Source organism: Desmodus rotundus, chromosome 10 (assembly GCF_022682495.2).
Source record: "Desmodus rotundus isolate HL8 chromosome 10, HLdesRot8A.1, whole genome shotgun sequence".
Lineage (NCBI taxonomy): Eukaryota > Metazoa > Chordata > Mammalia > Chiroptera > Phyllostomidae > Desmodus > Desmodus rotundus.
The window spans coordinates 26,851,555-26,863,647 of NC_071396.1; the positions used below are offsets into that span (position 1 = coordinate 26,851,555).

Sequence of the window (12,093 nt, forward strand, 5' to 3'; positions counted from 1 at the left end):
CTGAGAAAGCGGAATCTTGCAATGGTAGCTGGGGAGGAAAGCCAAGAACAAACTCTCTTATGTCCAGAAAGTTCATGAACGGTGGCTTGAGGTAACTCTGGGTGTGGGTACAAATGGGGGGCTAAAATAAGAATTGGCCCTGGCTGGTGCGGCTCAGGGGGTTGAACCCCAGCCTGTGAACCAAAGGGTCACCGGTTTGATTCCCAGTCAGGGCACGTGCCTGGGTGGCGGGCCAGGTCCCCAGTAGGGGGCACGAGACAGGCAACCACACATTGATGTTTCTCTTCCTCTCTTTCTCCCTCCCTTCCCCCTTCTCTAAAAATAAATTAAAAATGAAGGTAAAAGGGAGTCTGGGCTGGGAGACACCAGGCGCAATTAAGGGCAGAGGCGCCAATAGGTACCTCTGGGATTAGAGAGGGATTAGATGAGCAGATTTGGATGGAGAGACCACACTGCCCCCTCCCCAGTACCCTTTCTGGGATTCTGGAATGCAGACAGCCAGGAGACTGCAAGGATGCTTCCTGGGCCCTCAGGCCAGTCCGAGGAGGACACCTCAACATTCTGATACAGGCAGCCGCCCCAGTAATCAGTCAGATTACCCTAGGAGGGAAGGCCACGGTTAACGGGACCCCCGGCATGTGGACAGGGCTTCTAATATGTCTGTCCCAGGCAGCCACAGCTAACCTGGCATGAAATCCAAAACCCCAATAGATTGTTCGAGGGCAGAGAAATACACATCGACGTAATTATCAATAATGTTATGGGAGACATTTAAGAAGAGAAGGCAACCGTGAAGACAGGACGTTATATGAAAAAATTCAAAGAACAAATGAATAGCATTCTTGGAAATTTAAAGGAAGGTAGCAAAGACATTTTTAAACCCTGAAGAAAAATGTAAAACCCTGAAGTGAGGGATGGGAAGATAAAGTTGAGGACACCTCTGTGAAAGCAGAACAACAATGAAAGCCCAAAAATGGGAAATAGGAGAGAGAAAATAAAACTTAGAGAACCATCAGAAAGGGCACTGATCAGATAATAAACCTCCAGAGGAGTGATCAGGAAAACATGGGGGGCGGGGGGGGGGGGGTTGATTATGAATGAATTAATCCAAAAAAAGTTTCCCCAACTGAGGAACGTGTGTTGGAAGGGCCACAGAGCCCAGCACAAAGGGGAAAAACAGCCCCACCCCAAGCCACATGGCTGTTGGAGTTCAGAATAAGGGGGACAAAGTGTCCTGGCATTAGAAACAGGTGACAGAGAGAGAGTCAGGAGTCATAATGATTGTGGGCTTCTCCACAGCCACGGGCAGGAGTTGAAAGGCAAAGAACAAAGCCTTGGGAAGTCTACAGGAAAATAACTCTTCAGTCTTCAGCCAGCCAAAGAGGAAACCAAGTTCCGGTGACTCTTGAACAACACAGGTTGAGACTGCACAGATTAGTTGCCTCGAATGCGCCCCCTACTGGGGACCTGGCCTGCAACCCAGGCATGTGCCCTGACTGGGAATCGAACCGGAGACCCTTTGGTTTGCAGGCTGGCGCTCAATCCACTGAGCCACACCAGCCAGGGTTTCCTTGTGATCTTCTTAATAACATGTTCTTTTCTCTAGCTTGCTTGATGGTAAGAATAGAGTATGTAGTACTTATAACATACAAAATATGTGTTAATCAGCCCTGGCCGGTGTGGATTGGGGCGTTGTCCCATAAATTTGAAGGGTCTTGGGTTCAATTCCTGGTCAGGGCACATGCCTAGCTTGCAGTTTGATCCCATTCAGAGCATGTGCAAGAGGAAGTCGATTGGTGTCTCTCACATCAATGGTTCTCTCCCTGTCTCCCCCACCCCTTTTCCCCTCTCTAAAATCAATAAGCACGTCCTTGGGTGAGGATTAAAACATCTTTTTAAATACCAACTGCGCAGGGGGTCAGCACTCCTAACCCCTGTGTTGTTCAAGGGTCAACTAACTGTATTTTAAAACCCACAAGGTGTCCAAAAACTTACCTTCCACACATCCTTCCTCCCCATGGTGGGAAGCTACCAGAGATAATGCTTCTCCAGTATGAAAACGTTCACCCAGAAAGCGAGAGGCAGGTGATTCAGGAAGCAGATGTGCCGCACAGCAGGGAGGGGAGAGGCAGCTGAGGGCCACCGGCCTGGGGCAGGTCAGAAGCTGCAGAGGCCCTCCTCCAAAAGGTGAGCTACATACAATCTAGGAGGAGCTGGGTCAGGCTGCGCACAAACATCCCTCGAAGCTCAGCGGTTGCTTTCCTGCCTTGCTCTTCACCCAGAGGGAGACATCCAGGCCGGTGGGGCGGCCTCTGTCTAGCAGGGGTGTCCAACCTTTTGGTGTCTCTGGGCCACCCTGGAAGAAGAAGACTTGTCTTGGATCGCTCATGCAATACACTGGGACACGTAAGCACAAAACATCTCATCATGTTTTAAGTAAATTTATGATTTTGTGCTGGGCCGCATTCACAGCCACCCTGGGCTGCATGTGGCCCGCGGGCTGCGGGTTGGACACCCCTGGGAGCAGGCCAGTCGCCCGTAGGCTTCTGTCCTCCCCACAAAACACACTTTCCCCTTCCCCAGTGGGCCTGAGCCCCTCTCGTGAGCCTTTTCGATCTGGGTGTATCGGTCAGAGACAAGCGAAGAAGAGGTTGGGTAAGGACTGGGGTTCAGGACCTCTGTGCAGGCTCCCTGGCCTCTCCTCCTGCGGTTCTTGGTCTACAGACCAATGAACTAAAGACGGTGTTCTGCACCGCCAGCCCAGCCTCACTGCGCACCCCCAGGTGGACGGAACAGAAGAACACAACGGCCCTATGCAGAGATGGGGGGGGGTTACCCAGCAGAGAGTGGTCGTAGCCATCCTGAAATCCTGCCGGGCAGGATTGCCTCCAGTCGTGGAGTGAGAATGTTCTGTTCTTTTTTTTTTTTTTTTCCTTCTTTTTTCAAAATCCTCACCCGAGGACTTTTTTTTTTTCATTGCTTTTAGAGAAAGAGAGGAAGAGAGAGAGAGAGAGGCATCAATGTGAGAGAAATACTGATCGGTTGCCTTCTCATACATGCCCCAACAGGGGATCGAAGACAACCTGGGTGTGTGCCCTGACCAGGAATCAAACTGGTGACCTTTCGGTCTACGAGACGGGAGGATGCTCCAACCAGGTGAGCCACACCCGCCGGGGCAAGAATGTTCGTGAATAGTCCCGGTCCTGCTCCCTGGGAAGGCCTGGCCAGTCCAGTGTCCTATGGGACCCTCTCCACCCTCGGCAGATTCTTCCGTTGCCATCGTCCTCCTTGGCTGCACTGGGGTGGGGGAAGGCGTTAGGAATGTGCCCCTTTTCGCGGGGCTGAGCACTGTGATGGCATTAGGAGGGGAGAGTCATTACCAGATAATTAGGTCCGGAGGCTACCGCCCTCATGAATGGGATTAGTGCCCTCATTATAAAGGAGACCCCACAGAGCTCCTGGCCCCTCCTGCCACGTGAGGAGACAGCAGCCATCTATGAACCAGAAAGCTGCTCTCACCAGACACTGAGTCAGCCAACACCTTGATCTTGAACTTCTGGCCCCCAGAACTGTGAGAAATAAACGCCTGTTGTGTATAAGCTGCCCAGTCTGTGGTCTTCTATTACAGCAATCTGAATGGACTCAGACACCCACGAAGTCCACCCCCCATTTCCATAGCGATGATGGACCACACTCCCCACACAGCTGGTCGTTAGGTGCGACCACGTGACTGAGTTTCCAGCCTGGGAATATGAACCGAGGAGCCTCGGGCTTCTAAGGGAGTGGGTCTCCGTTTATGCTAAATGTTCTCTTTCTCCGTCTGCCAGCTGGGTGCTTGTGGCAACAAAGCTCTAGGGGATGTTGAAGCCACCAAACCAGAGAGCCTGGGACCAGAGCACCTCCTCAAACAGTCACTGTGTGTGAGCGACAGCCGGTCAGGGTCTGCTCGTTATGGGAACTGAGCCTTCTTTAACTTATGGGGGGGTTGGAGGGGATGGGAAAAGAAAAAAAAGAAGGTTGTGCTTTGTTTTCTGGTGATGTTCTCTGGGCTTGGTCTCCTGGTGGCAGTCAGGCTGCGGGGCACCCGCTCTGGGCCCAGGGTCCCTGGAAGTGCCCCCCCCCCCCCCGAGCCTCCCTCACCGGCTTCTACCTGTCTCCTGTCTCAGTCACAATAGCACAGAGACCCATTCGCACCAAAGAGGGCTTGGACTCTTGGGTGCTTGCTGACCACTTCAGAACCGGAGGTTGGGTGGACTTCTGATCGAAGCCCTCGTCACGGGCACTGATGGTTCCATGTGTGAGAAAAGAGAGCCAGCCCTTCTCCGTCATATGACGTGAGGGTGGGGCAGCACACTCTTGTCTCTGTGTCCCTGTCCCGGTGGCCCTCCGGGCAGAATCACTCACTCATTGGCCCTAGATGGTGAGAGCCGACTTCACATCTGGTGCACGTCCCCACGGGAAAAGGTTAAAACCAGAAAGGCTTCCGAAACTGTGCCATCCAGAGACGGAGAGGCATTTGCAGGGGCTGCCACAAACGTGAGGGAGGTGCGTTAACGTGATGGATGGTCCCTTCCTGCCTGGATGGAGCAGATGGCTCCCACTCTAGGGGACCCTGCCCGCCTCTGTGACGATTTCGGGGGCTGTCCACTTTGGGTGATGATTGTCCATTTTGTGGCGTATCCCCTCCCCCACACGGGTTGGTTGTCTGTCATCCATGGCTATAATCCTTTCCCTGGGTGGGGGCGCAGGCTCAAAGGCTGTATTCCGTCCTTTTGACTCTCCCTGAGATTCCTGAGCAGACCAGGTCGATAACAACAACCCCCACCCTTGGGGAATCCTTCAAACCTCCGCTGACGCATGGACACCCAGGGAAACCCTACCGGAAGGTGCCACGCCTTCTCAAGCTCCAGCTGAGAACCCCGACCTTGGTCAGACCCAGAGACCTCCCCAAGGCCACGCAGAACAAGAGGGAAAGCCCAGAAACTCAGTCCGAGTCCCCTTGGCCTCTCATTGGTGCCTCACCCCTAGCTTATAGAAGCTAGCTAATTAATGTGGGGATTTATCAAATCAATTAAATAAGAGCCAGGTCGGCTGTTCCTGGCTCTCCTGGGACTAATGAGTAATCCCGTGAATGGGATTGGAAGGATCGCTGTGAAGGAGGATCAAGACTCCCTGGAATTCTCGACTATTTGCATGTAGAATTTAGCAAAGAGCGGAGGGATGGCAGGGGTTGGCTGATGCGAAATCGATGAAACGGTACTTTTGTTAGTGCTGAAGGGAGCCCCTGAGAGTGCCGCTTAGGCATCATCAAATCCCTGAAAGGGAGGCTGGAAACGCCCTGCCTGGTCAGTCCACTCACGGCCAGGGAAGCTCTTCAGTATGGGCACACAGTGTCTGTCATCACCTTCAGGGGGACCGTCCCTCTGTCCTTCACACCCTCCTTCTGTTTAGTTGACTTTCTGGGCTTTGGGCTTCTTCGTAAAACACTATATCGGGAGAGCCAGTAGCTATTAGTCCTGATTTTGTAGTTAAACTAGTTGATGTGAAGCATTCTCCAAACGCAATGAGAATCAGTTCTCTCTACCCCAGCCTCTCGGAACTGGGACCTTCCGGTTTGGTGTTTGGTTTTGGCGATCGCTCTGAAACGCCCTTCCCATGTAAAGCAGAGCGAAGCACAACCCTGGCTATTGATATGGCAGAGGAAAAAAATACTTTCCTCCAAGGAAGAGGAAGGGAGACGCTGAAAAGGAATTAGCGTTAATTGTATGACAGGTAACCTGCGAGCACCAAAGAGGCCGCCATCTGGGACCAGAAGTAATTTCCTGAAAGTCCAGAAATAGTTCATCCTGGAAACAGCTAAGGCCCTTTGCATGGTCGGCGTGGGGTCTGGTGGGGGCCACCAGGCAGGCCCTCCAGAGGGGTGGGGGGCTGGGCATGTCCCCACGTGGCCCAACCCTAGCGTCTCATGATGGACTGACCCTGCTAACTCAGGTGTTTGCCAGCTTGGGATTGGGGACTCATTCCAATTCGCTTCGCCCTGTGAGATTCTGTGGGACACCTAGCCAACAAGCATGCGCATAGCATGGGTTTTTACTTTCCCGGTGGGAGGGGCAGAGGGGGGAGGCCACACCTGCAGCCTGACTCTGAGGTGTTTCGGGGCTCCCCCGGGCAGGTTGCTCGTTTGTCTGCTGGAGCCCAGGTTGGGTATGGGATTTTCAAGGTCTCTGTGAGTTTGGTCAAGGTGACCCATTTCTCTTCCCCAGGCCCCAGCCCAGCTGATGGGTGTGACCTTTCCCATGACCTTGACCTTGGCCTCCAGTCTGTGCTGGGGCCTGGCTTTCTCAGGGGGTGGCACTGGCTATGCCGGTCCCCCCTCCACTCCACTCACCGGGCATTACAGCCTACCTGGACTTTCGCAGTTTCAGGGTGGTTTGGGACTACAGGCAGCCCCAGCAGGGAATCACCGGAGGGAGAAGGAGGCACTCTCCCAAGGGGTGTCTGTGGACTGGCTGTGTCCCTCAGGAGCAGGCCCTGGCTCTGAGGGAACTCCTTTGCACATGGCTGTTTTCCGATTCCAGGCACTGTCTGCTCGCCCCAGGGGACTCTGAGTGTTAACTGGTCCTTTGGGGGTGCTCTTTCCACCCAAGGGGACACCGTGTCCCCGCCGTTCCCCTGCACTGTGCATCGGCAAGTCCTCACAGGCCCCTCCCTGATGGTATGGGGGTACCTTTGCATCTGCAGCCAACAGGACACACACAGAGTTTGACGTTTGTCCCCAAATCCTGGTAACCATTCATATTTGGAATGCAATAAAGTGCATCTCGCTCCACAGACATCCGCTGCCTGTAGGCATTGAGGTGTGGCTTCCAGGGTAAGTATGGAGCGTCCCCAAATGCAGACGGACATGGGACCCTGAACAGAGTCGAGGCAGCCGACCTCTGAGGAAGTCCAGTGGAGCTTCCAGGGCAGGTGAGGTGGGTGCAGAAGCCGAGTGGGCTGACGGGAGTTTGTGGGCCTGACCAGGACGGAAGGGCATTCGGGGGAAGGATGGCAGAGGCAGCCCCAAGGCGCTGGATAAGGGCAGAGGGTCACATACGGGGGGAAGAGTGGGCTTGCTGGCCCAGGCCACTGAATGGCACAGGGAAGGAGGGGTGGTACCAGAGGGACAGAGGAGGGCTAGAAGCTTGAGAAGCTCAGAAAGGGGAACCAGAAAGAGGAGCTGGAACCTCAGGGATGGATAAGAGGAGCATATCCCGAAGGGATGAGTCCTTCAAATCTCGGCTCTGCTGTGTGACGCTGGGCCAGCTAATGGACCTCTCTGAGCCTGCCTCCCCACCTTTAAAGTGTGGAAAACACCTGTTGTGAGTGGAGCATCAGATAATGTAATGCTCCAGTGCAGGTATGGTGTGTACCACGTGGGAGGTGCATACCATGTTGCTTTTCTTTTTTCCTTCAAGTTCAGGGTTACTGTTAGTCACCAGGTGACCTGGAGACCTCATTTCAACAGGGGAGGTCAGGTCTGTCCCCTGGTCCTGTTCTGGATGAGACCTGTCCCCTGGCCTTGGCCATGCCCTAGTAAGGACAGCGTTTGCACAATAGAGCCTCATGGCCCCTGGGGGGCGGCTCAGGGAGCAGATGCTGGCAGCTGCCACCTGCCCCACAATGTGGCTTTTGTCAGCCAGGGTGGCTTTCGAGCTCGGGCTGACCAGTGCTGGGGGGACAGTTCCCAAAGCTTGTGGGAGCGTTACTGTGACTCAACAAAGCCACCAGGAGCAGTGGCCTCGAGGCTTTGGGCGAGGGCTTTTGTTATGCAAATGAAGGGGCGGTTCCCAGCACGCTGCCCTCGCTTGCTAACCGTTTTATGATGCAGATGGGGTAGGGCCTCCCACGCTGGGCGGTGCCTAGTCCCAGGAGCAGGCCTGGCCTGTAGACACTGTCACCCTCAGCCAGGCTTCCGGAGTACAGCCTCCCTCCACTCCAGGCCCAGTGGGGATCTGACTCTGGGGACCTCTCAGTTCAGCCAGGCTGCGGCAGGACCAGAGAAAAGAACCGGAGACGGGAGGATGTCAACTCAATTTGGGCAACTGTCCAGAAAGAATGAGGCAGGCAGCTGGAGACGGCATCTGCAGTGGATGGCCTCATGGGTAGAGGGACTGTGTGAGCCGAGGCCCCAAGGCGTGGTGGCCGATTCCAGGTGGAGACTGGCTGATGGTGAGGACCTGTCTACCGGCTCCGGGGCCTGTGTGACCATAGGGAGTGTGTACCGCAGGCCAACACACTCAGGGGCCCTTCTGGCCCTGCTGCACACTGGCTTGGATGGTGCTTTGGCAAATTCCCAGATTTCTCTGAGCTTCCATTTCCTCGTCTGTAAAAGTTAGAAATGCAAACGCCCGTTTCCCAGCCGCGCCGCTTCTAGGAATTTATCCCGTGAATATTCTCCCATGTACCAAGTGAAGGTGCATCTTTGCAGATTTGTCTGTAGCCAGTGAGGACTGGACATGGCTTCACTGTCCGTTGGCAGGCATTGGTTAAATCGGTTACAGGCTGTCTGTTCATGGAACAGCACTGTTCAGTGGGAAGTAGAACGAACGTGCTCGCCTGTACCCGTTCTGGGGACTGACTGCACCACGGCTGAGTGGAGAGGGCGGGGCCACTTCCTGCACAGCCAAGTCAGTGCCCCTATGAGACTGAGCTCGCAGGGACCTGGGGCCTCTAGGGCGCAGGGAGCATGTGCCAAGCGGGGTGGTGTTCGGGGCCAGGGTGCCAGCTGTCACACTCACACACCTGGAGGTGGAGATTGTCTCCCAAAGAAAAGGACCGTCTGGGGCTCCTTGACACGCAGCTTGGCAAGGATGGAATAACACAACCAGTCGCCATGGCAACAGCTGGCAGCTGTAATTTTCAGAGGGTGGGTGGCGTCCAGAGTAAAGGAAGAGGCTGCGGGCCCCCCGCAGGTTAGCCTTGGGGAGGCGCCTCGGGAACACTGGGGGTGCAGGTGGGCACCGCAGTGTGACTCGGGCCTCAGTCTCCCCAACTGTAAAACGAGTGTCTGAGCCAGGGCGCCTCCACACCTTGGTGCCCTGTGAGAGAGATTGGGTGAAAAAGGCGGAGATCACACACTTCAGAGCTGGCACAGCAGAGGGACAGCTTCATTCCTTCTCTGTCCCCACTCACTCTCCATGATGGACCATGTCCATGATGACATGGACAGCTGTGTGCAGCCCTGAATTTCCGTCCCCGACGCATCTTCCCGATAAATAAATAATAACTAGGGAAGACGAAGAAGGCGGATTGCATTTCCTTTGGGCGGGAGGGCTGTCCAGCCTTGCTGTCCACGGGGCCCTCCGCTTGAACGCAGGTATGAGTCCCACCTGCTGCTCTCCACCTGCTTTCCAAGCCCCACCCCCACCCCCAGCCCTTCTAGCTTTGAAACTGGTTACAGAGTCATTCTACCATCCTGTCATCCCAGGAAGGGACCACCCGGACCCCTGGCCTTGCCCCAGGACCTGAAGCCAACCTCTTGTGGGACATTATAGCTTTGCTCAGCACCTCCCAGGCCTGACCCCGCTGGGAAGGGCAGCAGATGACCTCTGATCTCTGGTTTCAGTGACCCCCAGTCCAGCAGGCAGACCTTTTCAGTCTCCATCGGCCCAGGGCACACGGGGCTCCATTGCCCCTGAGAATGGTCTTGTAGGTCAAAAAGGGTTCAGGAGGAGGCCAGGATATTGGGGTCCTCCTGTAGTGGAGGGATCTCAAAGAGCTGCTGTCTGAACTTCCTTCTTTCTGAAGGTTCTCCCTGTCCCTCCAACACCCAAACCTGCTCATCAGCCCTGTCAGGGACCTCTGCATCTGTCCCCTACTCCTGGGACCTCACATGCCCCCACTTCCACCCCTACTTGCAGGAGTTCCAGGGTCTGGCATGAGGAGGGACCCAGCTCGGGACCCTCTGAAGCTTCATTCCGAAACTATGTTCTGGAGGGAAGCAGAGGGGGTGGGCCCCATGCGAGACTCAACAGCGACGACTTTAAAGCACCTTAAAAAAAATAAATACAGGAGTATTAGGGATAGCGTAGACTATCCATGTGACGTTCTAGGTATAAGGATATTTGTGCAGGCGGCATCTTTTTAAAACATTCTTTTGTTTTGTTTCACTTTTTTGTTTTATTTATTGGTTGTTTGTTTTTTGCAGGTGGCTCTGTAGGATGCTCTCATGGGTGTCATGTGCTCTCAGTTGTTTGTGGGGAGGGAGTTTGGAGAAACGTGTGAGACCTCCACAAGCTGTGAACTGACCTGGGCCTTTCGCAGACACCTAGGTGAGCGAAGCGAACCGTCACTAGTCGCCACAGGAAGTGATGTATCTCCTGTGGAGGGATTTCAGGGGGCGGGGCATGGTTTTGAGTGGCAAGGCTTTGCAGGAGCCTGAAGTCACCTGCCGCCGTGCCCCGCCCCTAGGCAGAGTCAGACCCCCACAGCTGTTTCCCAGCGCCAGGTGGGCCTGGAAGGGGCCGGCTCTGGGCTGTGAGCACAGCCCCGCCCCTGGGCACAGTGATTGCCATGGGCCCTGCTCAGGGTGCTAGGCTGCCACAGCCAAGTTTGGGGTATGGTCTCCTCCTCCTGCACAACTTCAAAAAAAATCCCTTGTGGAACCAACATGATGTGGTCCAGCCTGACGGCAGAAACACTGTAAGAAATCTGACATCTGTCATTTAGATATCAGACTCTATTTTAGGTTGAACCTGTTGAAAGATTATATTTCTTCCACCCCAGACACTGCCTTGAGGGGCGCTCCTGTGGGCACATTGTCACTTTTGGGACAAGCCCTCAACCTCTCCAGGCCTCAGCGGCCCTGTCTAAGGTCCCAGGGTTGGGCTCAGGGCCCTGCTCAGCGAGACGCTCACAGCGCAGCATGCCCAGCCAGTCCCGGAGAATCTCCTCCATTTCCCTGCCTCTTTACCCCTCTTCAGATCCCGCCTCCTGCCCGGACCCTAAGGGCCTGGGAGGCTCCGTGCCTCTGACTTTGTCCTTGTGGAGGGACCAGGTGCTGGAGGCTTCCCAGCTGAGGCAGCTCAGTGGGTTAGAGCATCGCCCCTGATAGGCCAAGGTTCCAGGTTCCATCCCTGGTCAGGGCACGTGCAAGAAGCATCCAATGAGTGCATCAATAAGTGGAACAACAAACCTCTCTCTCTCCCCCCCTCCTGCTCTCTCTAAAATCATTAAAAACATTCTTAAGACATAAGTGAAATCCCACGTGACAAGGAGATAAACATGGCGGAGAGCATCCCTTCTTCGATGACATTTGACGAAAAGAAGAACCAGCGCAGAAGTGCCTCTGCCTTGTTCCCTACACACTTCAGCGAATAACAAGCACTTTGTCTGCTACGCCTTTCGGGAGAAGCCCGAGCTCCAGACCCTCCCTCCAGGTGGCCCCATCCGTGGGGACCAGCTTCAGGCCTGATCAAATGTCCCGGTGGGTTCGGAGGTCACTTGAGTCCCTATGGGCCCACGTGGCTGCAGGGTCCCAGGAGGACCCCACAGCTGGGGGGGCCGTGGTATATGAGCTGTCCCTTCCTGTCCATGCAGGGCGGCCACCCCCACTGGGCAGAGGACGGTAGGTGCCCACTGGCTGAGATACAGCTGTTTCTCTCAGACCCAGGCTGGGTTGCTCAGGCGAGAAGCAAGTCCCTTTCTCCCGATGTTCTAATTAAAGAGGATGCTCAGGCAGCTGCTCGGGGTCCAGCAGCATCCTGCTTAGCCCCCAAGGGAAGTACCGAGGATGGGTCCTCCAGCCCAGAGTCACAGAGGGCATTCCTGAAGGCCTGGCTGGACACCTGGGCCCCTGACTCCAGCTCTGCTCCCAGGCCCTGTCCCACACAGGCTGCGTTCTGGAGGCCAAGGAAGGTGGGACACGCGCTTCATCTCTGCCCAGCCTCGCTTGGTGACTCAGTCACAGGGAAGAGCCTCAGGTGAGGCTCTTTCTGGTTCAGAGGGGACAGCGTCCCTGGGCCACAGAGAGCTGCCCACCTGAACCCCAGAGCCAGCTGCCGGAATTTTTTCGGCTTCACGCACCAGGGCCTCCCTGGCTCACCAGCTGCT

The 12,093-nt window shown here is 55.2% G+C and overlaps 1 long non-coding RNA gene across 1 annotated transcript; it reads left to right on the top strand.

Annotated features, from left to right (window-relative positions):
- Window positions 1-1,565: 1,565 nt before the first annotated feature.
- Window positions 1,566-3,599, top strand: LOC123479886 (uncharacterized). The gene is made up of 3 exons (XR_006655689.2): window positions 1,566-2,187; window positions 2,283-2,406; window positions 2,987-3,599. It is a non-coding gene; the product is annotated as an uncharacterized lncRNA (long non-coding RNA).
- Window positions 3,600-12,093: the final 8,494 nt, after the last annotated feature.